Here is a 16,113-nt window from a genome sequence, read left to right as displayed (position 1 = left end):
GTGTCACGAACGATCACATAAATACTGAGTAGGGTAATTAAAGCGTGGGCTAAGGATTTGGGGGAACTACATTTGCACAAAAATATTTTAGGAAGTTGTGAGAAAATGTTGAAGATATCTTCTGCAACCTTATTAGAGGTTCATATAAAAATCCGAATTTGAGCATACTTTTCTCCATGCCAAAGAAAATACATGGTGAAAGAGGAGGAAGGTCTATGTCCTAAATGTGGATGTACGAGAGCAGATTTTCTACATAGCATATGGACCTGAGGCACAATTGCCAAATTCTGAGAAAAGACTGTCAACTTTATCAATAATACGTTACAAATTAAAATAATGAAAAACTATACATTCATTTTAGTTGGTAACTATGAAGAATGGGAAAGAGAAAATAAGGATAGATTGCCGTCACTGCTAATAATCATAGTAACAAACTAATATTTAGGCATTAGATTGAAGAAAAGTTCCCACCCCCTCATAAAACATCTAAAAAGTGAAATAATATCCCTAGTCCATTCCCTACCAGCAGAGAGAAAACATATTAGAGATATTTGAAGGGTCCAAATGGACCATGAACAGAATATGTAAACATATTTCGTGAAAGTCGAGAACAAATAAGAAAACTCGTGAGAATATTACATGTGAGAGAGGTAGATAGAAACATTTTATGAGACAATGTTTCATGAAAAGAGTAGAGGTTGAAGTGACCTGTGTTAAATTAATAACCACCAAGTTTCTGAAATAAGTTAACGGAATATGATTTGGTTTCCTTTTTTACGTTGAATTATTGTCCTTACATTTATTTTTCTTATGTAGCACCTCCGTGGGATTTGTACTTACTTCAGGGCTTAATGGGCCCTGGAGAGGTGTTAACTGTATGGGTAGCTACAGAGTAACCGCCTCCCATCTCATGGCGTGCAGTTGCAGGGCAGAATCCTAGCCACTCCCACCTTTTAGAAGGTGTCTGGTTATGTCTTTACATATGATATTAAATAGAATGCTAAACCCCTCCCCAGTAGCCATAGTGATTAGTGATGTCACTATGGGGTGTATATATAGTGGGGATAAAATATTCTAGTTTAGATCCCAGGAGGAGACCAAGATTGTGGATCTCAATATAAATAATGTTCGTCTTGTGAGTCTATAACTATGTGTGTTAGTATCAGGACCCCTTTGTTATTTTCCAGTTTTACAGAAAGTATCATTCCTAAATTTTAGGCCCTGAGTTGTGTTCCACTTACCAGAGGGGATGGACAGGTACTCCAGAGGAGGTTCCTTAGTCAGTGCCTCAGAGTATCACCTCAGAGTGGGTTTGATAGGGTGATAGGGTTGGCATCTCATGTAAGAGGGCACCCTGCCTGGAGATCCTAGTGGAGAAAGGAACAGCCATCATCCAGGCATTGGATTGCATATATAGTGACAACAAAGGGAAAGAATGTGCTTCTTTGCGGAATGTTAAGGGAGCCCACCAAGGAACAAATTTCAATGTGTTCCTGTAAATAAAGTTGACAGAAAATTCCTGGTGCCCTGTATCGTTTCTTCTAATGTTTACCATACCAGCCCTGCACGAAAGCTAGCACTCTGAGAAACAAGGTAAGTAAGAGACCCTGTGCACCTACTGCACATAAGCAACACCTGCATAGACATTGGATCACTTTGGTGTAGCGCTCTTCTGTTGGCCAAAGTATCACAAGAATAAAATAGGAAACGCAATTTGGTTTGTAGGTAACAACTTTTTATTACGGAATGCAAGGATAATTCATTGGTGTTGTCATGTTTGTAATATGATGTAATTACCTGCTCTTTTGTTTCTGTAAAAGTTGATTGGCATTTTTTTGTACAGCAATGCAATTTATTTTATTCAGTGCTTGTTTTTTATTGATAGACTGCCCATTCATTGTTATAGTGGCAAATGGTTGACCACTGTGCCAATCAATGGGTAGCAGGAGTGGAAGGTGGGGGAAGTTGCCCCGGGAAGGGTGGTTAGGCATCCCAGGTGAGTAGCGGGTTGAGGAAGGTTAACCCCTTAATTACTATAGCTAAGGTGATTAATGGGTTAGTGGCCATAAGTTTATTTTCTATTGTAATGTTGCTGCCCACAGATTACAAGGATGGTGATGAGGAGAAAAGTAGAATACAACACTCAATCCATAGGACTCACTGCTTAGAATGTATCTTTGCAAGGAGTAAAGCTTAGCAAACCGAGATGCTTTCAAAGTTATTTCAGCATTTTAATCTTCAAAACAGCATGCAGCTGATACATTTCAATGCCAGCTGGCCACTTGTGCACATGCGAGATTGACACTTGCCGGCCACGCGACCAGCGCTTGTGGCCACTTGTGCGCATGCGAGATTGACACTTGCCGGCCACGCGACCAGCGCTTGTGGCCACTTGTGCGCATGCGCGATCGGCAAGCTCCAGGAAGTCGGCAAGTGTCGATCGCGCATGCACATAAGCGGCCTGCAAACACCAATCAGTGCTCGCCATTCGTGCATGCGCAGTCGGAGCTTGCGACCGCATGTGCGTTTTTTGCTGGGACAAATATGGTCACCCTAATTAAAAGAGAAATGTAGAAGACAGCACTCAATCCATAGGACTCACTGTTTAGAATATATCCTTACAAGGAATAAAGCTTAGCAAACTGAGATGATTTCATGGGAACTGTATAATGCATTACCCTTTAAACTAAACTTGGCTTAATTGAAATAAGTTACACCAGACACAAAAATAAGGTGGTGGTAAGGCCAAAGCACAATGTATTAAACCATTATAACAATGCATAACTCAAACCATTACATAATTAAGTTAATTTCTCGCCTCCCAGCCGAGAAACATAGTTCATAAATAACAATGGCTCGGCCTTCCATCCAGAAACCTAAATTACCATCACAACCAAACCAACAATGTAACCTTTCCTGAGACCATGCTCAGAAATAACCCACTATCAATCTGCTCGGAAATAACCCTTTCCCAATATTGTGCTGCAACAAATAAACCACATCTTATTTTAATGATTATTTTTATTTAATAAAAATATATATATACAATATAGGCATATAAATTAACAGCAGGTAGAGGAGGGAAGGGTGGTAATCTTGATCCAGTCTTTACAGGAGAATCTGAAGTTAACCTCTCGCCTGCCAGCTAGAAAAACATTTAATAAATAACAATGGCTCGGCTTCCCAGCCAGGAACCTAAATTACCATCACAACTAAACCAACAATGGTTTAGATGGAGGGGGGAGGGGAATGAAATAGATAACAAACTAAATAGAATAGATGAGGAAACAAGGGGTTATGGAGGTAGAATGTGGGCTAGTGGGAGTTTGAAAAGCAGCGAGACACTCATAGTAAATACAGATAATACTAGAAAACTTCTAAAGACTAAACCAAGTTGGCGCAGAAAGGAAGGAGAAGATAAGATAATAGTACAGGCTGAAAAAAACCTTAAATGCATGCTTGTAATGCAAGAAACCTGATAGATAAGATGGGAGAGCTTGAATTAATAGCTACAAGGGAGCAGTGTGATATCGGCATTACTGAAACATGGTGGGATGAAACTCTTAACTGGGCAGTTAATTTAGAGGGTTATTCCCTTTTTCGGAAGGATCGAGCAAATAGAAGAGGAGGTGGAGTATGTTTATATGTTAAATCGGATCTAAAACCTATTATAAGTGAAAATGTTTATGAACGGAATGATGAAAATGTAGAGACCTTGTGGATAGAAATTAGCGGTGGAGGTAAAAGTATAAAGAAAATGTTTGTAGGGATATGCTATGAACAACCAAATATCAGTGAGATTAAGGAAGCTAAAATACTTTTGCAAATGGAGAAGGCATCAAAACTAGGTCATGTTTGCATAATGGGGGATTTTAATTATCCAGACATACTGTAGACTGGGGCAATGAAATTAGTGTTACAACAAAAGGAAACAGGTTTTTGGGGGGTGCTTAAAGACAATTATATGACCCAAATTATTGAGGAAAGAGCCAGGAGAGGGGCAATACTGGATTTCATAATATCAAACAATGTAGAAGTAATAGCAAATATTCAAGTCCTGGAACATTTGGGTAACTGTGATCATAATATGGTCTCATTTGAAATAAATGATCAAAAAACAGATTACTTGGGTTCAACAAAGACCTTAACTTTAGAAAGGCAGATTTTAATAAACAAAGGACTAATCTATAAGTACAGGCATACCCCGCTTTAAGTACACTCACTTTAAGTACACTCGCGAGTAAGTACATATCGCCCAATAGGCAAACGGCAGCTCACGCATGCGCCTGTCATCACGTCCTGAACAGCAATACCGGCTCCCTACCAGTACCGAAGCTGTGCGCAAGCAGGGAGACTATAGAGACTGTTACAAATGCGTTATTTACATCAGTTATGCACGTATATAACGATTGCAGTACAGTACATGCATCGATAAGTGGGAAAAGGTAGTGCTTCACTTTAAGTACATTTTCGCTTTACATACATGCTCCGGTCCCATTGCGTATGTTAATGCGGGGTATGCCTGTAATACATTGGGATTATGCTTTTCCAGGGAAAAATGTAGAAGATAAATGGGCAGTCTTTAAAACATTGTTATAAAAGCACACTCATCAGTGTATACTTTGGGTAATAAGTATAAGAAAAATAAGTCAAAAACAATGTGGCTAAATAAACAGGTAGGGGAGGGAATGGTAAAGAAGAGGCAGACGTTTAGATTCTTTAAGTCAGAAGGGACAGAGGCATAGTATTAGAATTATAAGGAATGTAACAACAATTGCAAAAGGGCAATCAAATTAGCAAAATGGATAATGAAAAAAGGATTCACAGTAAGAACAACCCTAAAAAGTTATTTAAGTACCATTAATAACAAAAAAATGAGGGAAGAAAATATAGGACCCTTTCAGTGCGAGATGGGCAGGCAGATTATTGGAGATAAGGAAAAAGCAGAGGTATTAAACACATAGTTTGCCTCTTCGTTTACCAGGGAAGAATCTATTTCAATTGTAGTGCCGCGGGAGGAAGCCACAACCTCCATATTAATGAACAATTGGTTAACTCAGGAAGAAGTTCATAGACAGCTTGAAAAAATTAAAGTAAATAAGGCACCTGGCCCCGATGGCATACATCCAAGAGTTCTCAAGGAGTTAAGTTCAGTAATAGCCAAACCATTACATTTAATATTCAAGGACTCAATTTCCACAGACTCAGTACCACAAAATTGGCATAAAGCAGGTGTGGTGCCTATATTTAAAAAGGGAGCTAGATCACAACTGGGGAATTACAGACCTGTAAGCCTGATTTCAATAGTGGGGAGACTACTTGAAGGTTTAATACGGGATAATATTAGGAATACCCAATGGAAAACAAAATTATTAGTAATAGTGACCATGGATTTATGAAGGATAGATCATGCCAAACTAACCTTATTTGTTTCTTTGAGGAGGTAAGTAGTAATTTAGACCAGGGTAATGCAGTTGATGTGGTCTACTTAGATTTTGCAAAGGCTTTTGATATGGTTCCACACGAGGTTGGTGTATAAATTAAGCAAATTGGACTCAGTTAAAATATATGCACCTGGATTGAAAACTGGTTGAAGGACAGACAACAGGTTGAAGGACAGACAACAGAGGGTTGTCATAAATTGAAAATTTTCAGGTTGGGCTAGGGTCGTGAGCGGAGTACCTCTGGGATCGGTACTGGGACCACTGCTTTTTAACTTGTTTATTAATGACCTTGAGGTTGGCATCGAGAGCAAAATCTCCATCTTTGCTGATGACACCAAATTGTGTAAGGTAGTAGAATCAGAGCAGGATGTAATTTCTCTCCAGAAGGACATGGATAGACTGGAAACGTGGGCAGGTAAATGGCAGATGAGATTTAATACAGATAAATGTAAGGTTTGGGAAGCAAGAATAAACAGACGACTTACAAATGAAATGGGGATAAATTGGGGGAATCCTTGATGGAGAAGGATTTAGGAGTGCTTATAGACATCAGGCTTAGCAATAGTGCCCAAAGTCATGCAGTAGCTGAAAAGTTTTAATACATTTTTGGGGGGGGCAGGCACCTACAACTTTTTTTTTTTTTTTACCTATTCCATTATAGAAGTCATTTGTAATCTTTCTGACATCCCTATTCCCTATTCTCTGCTCAAAGTCTTCTCCAGCACTTTTAGTTATTCTGCTCTGTATGTAATCAGTGGGAGGGACTGCCCTGGGGAGTGTACTCTTCCTGTATCTAAGAGGAACACCTGAGCATACAGAAGTACCTTCTGCAGTGGCCCTAACATCCTCTCACTGAGGTGTGCTTCTGGATCTGGATCTGGATCTTGCCCTTGCTCAAGCCCTTTGTCTGTGCTATCTCTTCACAGTTCCCATGGCAGACATCCATGGCCCTGCAGTTGCCAGGAAGGTAAGAAACACAAGATTGATCAGTGTGAAACTAGCCAGGTTGCATTTGCAGATAAGTAGCAGAGGAACGTTGACTGTTGAAGGTGTAGTATAAACAGTCTACATTCCTATGGCAACCATGTTTCCACTGCAAGCAAATGAAGCCTTTTTTCTTTCACCATACAAACGACGGTTATATTGTAATGATCATTCATGCATATTCCACTTTGTAATTTGCATTCTTTCTAGAGACTACGTATGCGTGACTTCACAATGGTGCATTTGCTTTTGCACACAACCTTAAAATTACTTTTACTAGCTCTTCAACACTTAATATCCCATTTAAACAAAATGAACAATACAAATAGCGGACCCTAAGCATGTTCCCAAGAAACTCTTATTTTCTCTACTTGTTAAATGAATGGGGTTTTTTCCACACACAGCAGCACTAAAGTAATAGTTCATAATGTGTAAAAGAAAAGGACATGCAGTGATTTTAACCGTGTCTTTATAGTACTTTGTAAGAAAAAAGCATCTTGATTCTTCTAGTACGATAAACAAAATAGCTACTAACATATGAGAAACCCCTTTATTTGTAATATACTGTAGCTTATCCTTTTGCTTTGGAGTAGACAATGCATTGCTATTCAGTAATACGGTTAATACATCATTGTCAGATCATTAAATGGTAACCTCTTCAGTGCTGGAGAGGTGATCGACCCATCCCTTTAATTTCTCCAGCAATGCCGATGGTTAAAATGTATCAGATCTATTGTTTATTTTGTAATATTCATTAATATTATGGATAGGTATTGAGAGATACAAAACTTAATTTCAATCCATGACTTCTGACCTTGTCACAGAAGCAAGAAGCCATGTTATTTAGATTTTAATTATATTACATGGTAAACCAAAGGGTCTAATGACTGAATATTTACACCACAAAGAATAAATATTTCTAAAAGAGTCCATACAACGAAGCACCTGCACTGTGTACTGTCTACTGTATCTGTACTGAGCAATGATATCACAGGATCAGAAGGTAACAAATGAAATGGAAGGAAAGTCTTGATTTTAGAATTTGTTAAATACTGTGATATCACTTTTTTCTATTGCAATTCAATTTAATATGATCAAACTTAAACACTAACATCTGTTTCATGGGGATATTCTACAGCAGTCTCCTGTAAAGGTTATAAAAAAACACAGCAAATTAAATTAGAAATGTATTGTTAACCTATGGCAAAGAATATATGTAATGTTTGTATTCAACTGCACCAACTCACCACCCAGAGTACAGATTTGCTTTAGTTCTTGTTTGCACCACACGGATCTGTGCTGTTCCTAACACACAGAAAATATTGTGTAAACTGGTCACTACAACTCACCTCTGCTGCTTTAGGGGCCGGTTATACTATGCAGGGAGCTAGATTTTACATAGTGATTCCCATTTCCCCATTTGACTTATAACTTCCCATGATATCGTCCAGTTCTCTTTTTATTGATTCATAACTTCTTTCCATACATCTAACATATAACTTAAGTACATATAATATGGACCACCTCAGAGAAGCTTATGAACCTTTCCACTAACTCCTCAGATATGTTACATATAGACAGACACCCAGACAATTTGATAAATAAAACAAAGGAGACTTTTGTGTAACATATATGACAAAACATACGTTTAAGAAAGTAAAGAATGAGTGAGACTTAAAAGTAACAGCTTGTGACTTGCTCAGCGGCTGCGTTCATATCTCTTTCCTACAAGGAATAAAAAACTGTCAGCCATTTTTAAGAACCAAAGGAGGTCGCAGGTAACCAAATTCACCAGCTTTTTTAAATAGTTCATGTTTGAGTATAGCCAAAGCGAAGCATATAGACACAAGATACATTTCTGTTACAATATGTAAGGTCTTTAATGTGCCTGTTCTATAGTAACTGGTTCATAATGGTGTAACTACCGTGCTGCTAAACCTCTCAATCAGGGGGGGACCAGAGAGCACAGGGGGGTCGGCACTGAATGTTGGGCTCAAGTTCTGTGCCTGCAGGTGCTCTCTTCATCTGCTCACTGAAGAGACAGGGCCTTCACTGAACACAGGTAATTCCTCCTCCCCCCTACATGGCCGAGGGGTGGGGGGGATTGTGTGTGTGTGTGGGCGGGGATTGTGTGTGTGGGCGGGGATTGTGTGTGTGTGTGGGGAGGGGATTGTGTGTGTGGGGGGGGGGGACTGTGTGTGTGTATGTGGGAGGGATTGTGTGTGTGTGTGTGGGGGGGGGGGTTGTGTCTGTGTGTGTGTGTAGGGGGAATTGTGTGTGTGTGTGTAGGGGGGATTGTGTGTGTGTGTGTAGGGGGGATTGTGTGTGTGTGTGTGTGTGTGTGTGTGTGTGTGTGTGTGTGTGTGTGTGTGTGTGTGTGTGTTGCTCACAATGCTGCTCACCTGGTGGAAACTAAATGTATTTTGTTATTTGTTTGCCAGGCCCTTTCAACATTTTTGTAGGGGACGGCGACAGAAAATTTAGGGCCTCCTGCAGTAAGCGCCGAAAAAGCACTCTTGGCAGGGTTTCAATATCGGCATGATTTTGGCGATTTGCCCTCGCAGTATTCAGGAAGGGCCTATTAATTGTCGAATGAAGCCGAAAACACTTGTTCCCACTATGGCGATGATTTTCCGATCAGACTCAGGTGTATCGGAGCTTGGCGATGGCGTGTTATGTTCGCCAGTGAAAGTTGTTTCTGAATCTGGCGAAGCAAGCATTTTCTTGATTGAGCGGCCCATTTAAAGGCAGCGTTTATTTCAATTCATTCTCTGTGTGAGAGAGAGAGAGAGAGAGATCAACAACAACAATTATAAAACATACCGGAGGATTACTCTTATAATAGCAGAAGTGTTTACGTTTCATTATAGACCGTATCAGTGTTTTGTATGTCTGGTATATCTTGAGGCCTGCTGTTTAGGATTATCCACATTATGTTTTCCTTCTCTTTGTGTATACGGGTACTTTTTTTGCTCATGTGGATTTGTTTGGTTCCTCATTTAAATTTGCATCTCTCCAGCATAAACATTTCAGTATTAATCACTAAGATTTTTTCATGACATACAGTCACGTGAAAAAGAAAGTACACCCTCTTTGAATTCCATGGTTTTACATATCAGGACATAATAACAATCATCTGTTCCTTAGCCGGTCTTAAAATGAGGTAAATGCAACCTCAGATGAACAACAACACATGACATATTACACTGTGTCATGATTTATTTAACAAAAATAAATATATATATATAAATATATATATATATATATATATATATATATATACGTGCTCTGCACTATACATCTACTTGTGTGTTTTTACATATTCTAGCGCCGTTGTTTTTTATATTCTTTTTTTAATAAATGTGTCTATTTTGCATTTTTAACCTGTGTGTGTTGGGGGGGGGGGGGGGGAGGGGTTCCACTTTTACTCATATTTCATGTATCTTCATGAGATGCTCCGCCCAATGCTAGGTTTGTTTTTTTGCTGCTATTATTAATATTAGGGTTGTAGTGTTTCTATATCCTGGTTGTGTATATGCATTTTTACATGATATATCCTGCGGCATTATGAAAGATGACAATAAAATAACATTAACATTAAATGGCACAGTAGGTAAGTGTATATTATATACACTATGGTGACATTCTCTAATATATTTCTATTTTGAAGAAATACTGATGTCTTTTTTTCCCCATTGGTTTCTTTAAAACATTTGTGCATTTTTGGAAGATCTGACTTATAACTTCACCCTGCTCAGTGCGACTTTGACGTTCTTTATATAGTAACAACTGAACCATTAATGAGACCCTCATAAAACCCTTGTGTAATGTACTATATATCAATTATATTTTGCTGTTTGTAGAATCAGCTACATACAGTAACAAACATTAAGACTAACTAAACGCTGTTAAAGTTGTGTTAATATTGCATGTATTGCTGCCTTTACCATTTATATTTGCTGTGACTTCACTTCTTCTCAAATTATGCACTTATTTCTACCAGCCTCAGTATGTCTCAAACTCTATTCATATATCTCCATCTCTCCTTTCTTCACCACTTCTCAGCTCACATGAACTCCTTTCTTACCTGCGTCCTCTGACACCACACAGCTATATCCCCTGCACTAAAAAACACCCCTACAAATCCTCCTCACATATCCTCTTTCTATCCATGCTTCTCCTCCTTGCTTCTCCTTGCTTCTGGGGATATCTCTCCCAATCCTGGTCCCTGTCTTATTTCTACTTGCTCTCGTCCTCGCCTCCCACATGCAACTTCTACTCCTTCTGGTGTCAACCCCTCCAACCTCATACCAATCCACTGCCACCCTCCCTCCTCTCTCCCTTTCTCCTGTGCCCTTTGGAATGCTCGCTCCCTCTCTAACAAGTTCCTCTCTGTACATGACTTCTTTCTCTCTCACTCCCTGCTTCTCTTTGCTATAACTGAGACCTGGCTCACTCAGTCTGACTCTGCTCTGGAAGCTGCCCTCTCCTATGGTGGCCTTTCCTTCTCCCACACTCTGCGCCCTGATGGCAGGGGTGGAGGCGTGGGGCTCCTGCTCTCCTCTCTCTGCCGTTACCGAACCCTTCCCATTCCCCCCTCTCTTGCTTTTCCCTCCTTTGAGGCTCACACTGTCCAGATCTTCTCTCCTCTCCCTGTCCATGTGGCGGTCATCTATCGCCCACCTACCTCTACTCATCCCCCTTCTGCCTTTCTCTCTCACTTTGAATCCTGGCTCTCTTTCTTTCTCTCCTCAGACTCCCCTGTTCTTCTCCTTGGGGACTTCAATTGCCACATTGATGACCCCTCTCTCTCTCTTGGGCTTCCCGCTTTCTTTCTCTAACCTCTTCTTTTGGCCTTTTGCAGCCAGCACCCACAAGGATGGTCACTACTTAGACCTGGTTTTCACTAAAAACTTCTCTCTCTCTGATTTCTCCATTTCCCCTTTTCCTCTCTCTGACCATCACCTCATCTCATTCTCTCTATCTCGCTTCTCCCCTTCTCCACCTCCATCTACCCCCCGGTTCTGCAGAAACCTGCGCTCTATTCACTTACCTGACTTTGAGTCCACTTTACGCTCCTCCCTCTCCTCTCTCAGCTCAGCTACAGACCCTGATAACCTGGTCAGGAACTACAACTCTGTCTTGTCCTCGTCTCTTGATCTACATGCCCCACTTTCTCTCTGCCGCACTCGCCCTTCTAACCCTAGACCCTGGCTAAATTCCCACACGCGCATGCTGCGTTCCTCCACTCGTTCCTCTGAACGCCTCTGGAGGAAGTCTCACACTCTCGCAGACTTCCTTCACTACAAATTTATGCTATCCTGTTTCAACTCTGCTCTCTCGCAAGCTAAACAAGCCTACTTTTCTGCACTAATCAACATGCACAAGTCTAACCCACGCCGACTGTTCTCTGTCTTTGATACTCTACTCAAACCCCCCTCAGCTGCCTCTCCTTCCTCCATCTCCGCTCAGGACTTTGCTGACTATTTTAAGGAAAAGGTGGAATCCATACGGCAGAACATCCCCTCTGTTTCTTCCTCCCATCCTACACCTCTTCCTAACTCTCCTCCTGCCTTCCTTGACTCTTTTTCCACTGTCTCAGAGGAGGATGTGTCGCTGTTGATCGCCTCTTCTCCCTCTACCACTTGCCCTCTTGACCCCATTCCCTCCCATCTCCTAAAACCTCTAGCTCCTACTATAATCCCTACGCTCACACACATTTTTAACTCCTCCCTCTGCTCTGGCACCTTTCCATCCTCCTTCAAACATGCAACAGTCATACCATTAGTCAAAAACAGCAAGCTTGACCCTACCTGTCTTTCTAACTATCGACCTGTCTCCCTCCTGCCTTTTGCCTCTAAACTCCTTGAACGTCTTGTATTCTCTCGCTTGCTCCATTTTCTCAACACCTATTCTCTCCTAGACCCTCTACAATCTGGCTTCCGCACTGCTCACTCCACCGAAACAGCCCTCACTAAAATTACTGACGACCTCCATGCTGCCAAAGACAGAGGTCATTACACTCTCCTCATATTACTCGACCTCTCTGCAGCATTTGACACAGTGGACCACCTCTTCTCCTCCACATTCTCCATACTCTAGGTATTCGGAACAAAGCTCTATCCTGGATCTCATCCTACCTCTCCCATCGTACTTTTAGTGTCTCTTCTGCTAACACCTCCCCCTCCTCTATTGATCTCTCTGTGGGGGTACCCCAGGGCTCTGTCCTGGGACCTCTTCTCTTTTCTCTGTACACACTCTCTCTAGGTGACCTAATAACATCTTTTGGGTTTAATTATCACCTCTATGCCGACGACACACAAATATACTTTTCAACACCTGACCTTACACCTGCTGTACAAACCAAAGTTTCTGAATGTCTCTCTGCTATATCATCCTGGATGGCCCTCCGACGCCTTAAACTCAACATGGCTAAAACAGAGCTCCTCATACTTCCTCCCAAACCTGGCCCTACTACCTCCTTCCACATTACTGTTGGAACTACAATCATTCACCCAGTAGCCCAAGCACGCTGCCTAGGGGTCACACTCGACTCCTCTCTCACATTCGCCCCTCACATTCAAAACATCACTGCTAAAACTCTGACTCAGGCCCTCATTCTCTCCCGTTTTGATTACTGTAACCTCCTGCTGTCCGGCCTTCCTGCCTGTCACCTGTCTCCCCTACAATCTATCCTTAACGCTGCTGCCAGAATCACTCTACTCTTTCCTAGATCTGTCTCAGCATCTCCCCTCATGAAATCCCTCTCCTGGCTTCCGATCAAATCCCGCATCTCACACTCCATTCTTCTCCTCACTTGTAAAGCTTTACATTCTTCTGCCCCTCCTTACATCTCATCCCTAATTTCTCGTTATGCACCATCCAGACTCTTGCGTTCTTCTCAAGGATGTCTTCTTTCTACCCCCTTTGTATCTAAAGCCCTCTCCCGCCTTAAACCTTTTTCACTGACTGCCCCACACCTCTGGAATGCCCTTCCCCTCAGTACCCGACTAGCACCCTCTCTATCCACCTTTAAGACCCACCTTAAGACACACTTGCTTAAAGAAGCATATGAATAGCACTGTGGATATTCTGATCACGATACATAAAGCTTGGCCCCCTGCAGACGCACTTACCAGAACTCCCTCCTACTGTCTCTGTACGTTCTACCTACCTACCAATTAGACTGTAAGCTCCTCGGGGCAGGGACTCCTCTTCCGAAATGTTACTTTTATGTCTAAAGCACTTATTCCCATGATCTGTTATTTATATTATCTGTTATTTATTTGATTACCACATGTATTACTACTGTGAAGCGCGATGTACATTAATGGCGCTATATAAATAAAGACATACAATACAATACAATGTATGGTAAAAAAAAAAAAGGAATGCACTTTTATTTCACAAATATTACTTTATTCATTATCATCAACCTACAATCTGCAGGGTAAATGAGTACTTTAGTTGCAGGTGATACCTTTCTTTATATGGACTAACCATCGATATTATAGGACAAGCTTTCGAGAGTTGTCTCTTTCTAAAATCTGCACAATCAGAAACATAATTTGCCTATAAATTGACATTCAATTGCAAAAAATAATGCGGCACATTTAACGCTGGAGTTAACATTTGAATTACAAATCTAGTTTATGGGGTATGCAATCCCTTTGATGCCTGAGGTTACCAATGCATTACATAGAAATGCCTTTGGGCACCAAAGGGGTTACTATACATCATAGACCCTGCAAATAAAACACAAAGAAGAATAATATCATTATGTATGTAACGAAGAGCATGTGGTATATGTGTGCGGGGAACCTAATGTTACCAGGTGTGGTGCTTTACCTGTTAGGCTCACAGGGGGCCTAAGCCTCCGCCACGTGGAGCCTGGGGCACGTATAATAATAGGAGTAACCTCGTACTCGGTGCAGCGCCTCCACCTGCGATGGCTCCCACCAGAGGGGGAGTGATCCTCGCAGGACAATATATATATATATTTCACACAACAGCATGTAAAACAACCAATAACTTTACTTGTGAGCATAGAAACGTACTTGGGCATCTAATATCAACCGGTGTCCCTCCCTAGAGGAGACACTAACTACTGCGTCTCGCAGGACACTATCCCCCTTTCACCGGGTGATATCACCCCGTGTCCAGTAACCCCACACAATTGTCCTCCACCCGCAAGTGAGATAAATATGTGTGACTGCGCAGCCACTATGTCTTATATGAATAATATAGGATCGTTGGTGCACTTGATGATGGTTACCTGCCGAGCACTCCAGTGCCCGGGCCTGCCAAGGAGCTTCACAAAGGATCCGGAGGCTGACGAACACAGGAACTACCGTCCGGGGCGATCCCACCCGGCTGGCTGCTGCAGCCGCAGCGGAGGTCTGAGCCCAAACCTCTGAATGGAAACGCAGCGTCCGCTGTGTCCCTAACTGACTCTGGATAATAAGGGGCAGGGTCCCTAACCTGGGGCCTGTCCCTACAACACTCCGCTACTGATGACTCAGGGCTATCTGGGGCCTAGGGGGCTGCTGGCCTAGTGCAGGGAGTCACTGACTCCTGCACCCTACCTCCTTCCCCTAGCTGCTCCGGTCACCAACTGCCAAACGTGCTGCAAGCCCGCGAAATGTATCAATTCTCCCTTGCAGGGAGATGCTGTGGCCCTATTGGCTCCCTGGAGTCATGTGGGGCGCTCCTAGGCTCATGGGATATGTAGTCCCTTCTCTAGAGCCCTATTCCTATTGGCCAGCGTTCGCGCCGTCTATCTGCGCATGCGCAATGTCCCTGGCTGGCCGCCGCATGCGGGGACTCACTGGGCATGCGCGAAGTTGCGCAACATGGCGGCGCCCTGCTCGGGAACCGCCGGGGACCTCCGGAGCCCCGGAGTGCTCCCTGCTCGGCCCCCACCCTCCAGAAGTGCCGGCGGGTCTATTGAGTGGCCCCCGGCAGCAGAGGTAAGAGGAGGGGGGGGGGTCGCTACACAAAAGGGAACCTGGCTACATCTACATGGGATGACCATGGCTAGCTGGTTACTTGGGCTACTAAGGGGTAAATATATGAACAGTAAATGTTCTGCAATGTTAAGACAGCTCAACCCCCTTATAACGCTGTGCCTGGGGATCAAAGAATCACATTGCGCTGTAAGCGGATCGCGTTAGAAATAATGTACAATTGTATGCGTTGTACAATATGGTATTTAAATTACCAATAATCAGGTTGTAAAGTATTCATAAATACGAAAATTCGGAGCCACGCTGGCTTCGCGTTAGAAATAATGCACAATTGTATGCATTGTACAATATAGCAATTAAGATACCAATAATCGTGTTGTAAAGTATTCATAAATACGAAAATTGGAAGCCACGCTTATAACGGGTTATAAGCAGATTCGCGTTATAACGGGTTTGAGCTGTATGTAGTTTTTTCACCTATTGTTGGTTGGCTGGTCTTATCTTGCCTATTATATATTGGCCATTATGTACATAGGAAAGACAGGCCTAACACCTGCCTGAAGTAGGTGAAAAAAATGGGAATACTATTTGGCGGTAGCCCAAAATCGCCAGGACATTAGTAGTTACTCATTTGCATGTTTTACCATCACATGTAAATCACAAATATTGTATTGGTAAAAAAAAACATTTAATCCCTGTGTTATTTTATGCGTTAATCC

The 16,113-nt window shown here is 42.1% G+C and overlaps 1 protein-coding gene across 7 annotated transcripts in view; it reads left to right on the top strand.

Moving 5' to 3' along the window:
- DNM3 (dynamin 3) overlaps nucleotides 1-16,113 on the top strand; it is a 292,881-nt gene that overhangs the window by 263,459 nt on the left and 13,309 nt on the right. The gene's annotated exons all lie outside the window — the stretch shown is intronic.

The sequence above is a fragment of the Ascaphus truei genome, chromosome 10, assembly GCF_040206685.1.
Source record: "Ascaphus truei isolate aAscTru1 chromosome 10, aAscTru1.hap1, whole genome shotgun sequence".
NCBI classification, from domain to species: domain Eukaryota; kingdom Metazoa; phylum Chordata; class Amphibia; order Anura; family Ascaphidae; genus Ascaphus; species Ascaphus truei.
This window is presented reverse-complemented; position numbering and strand designations above follow the sequence as displayed.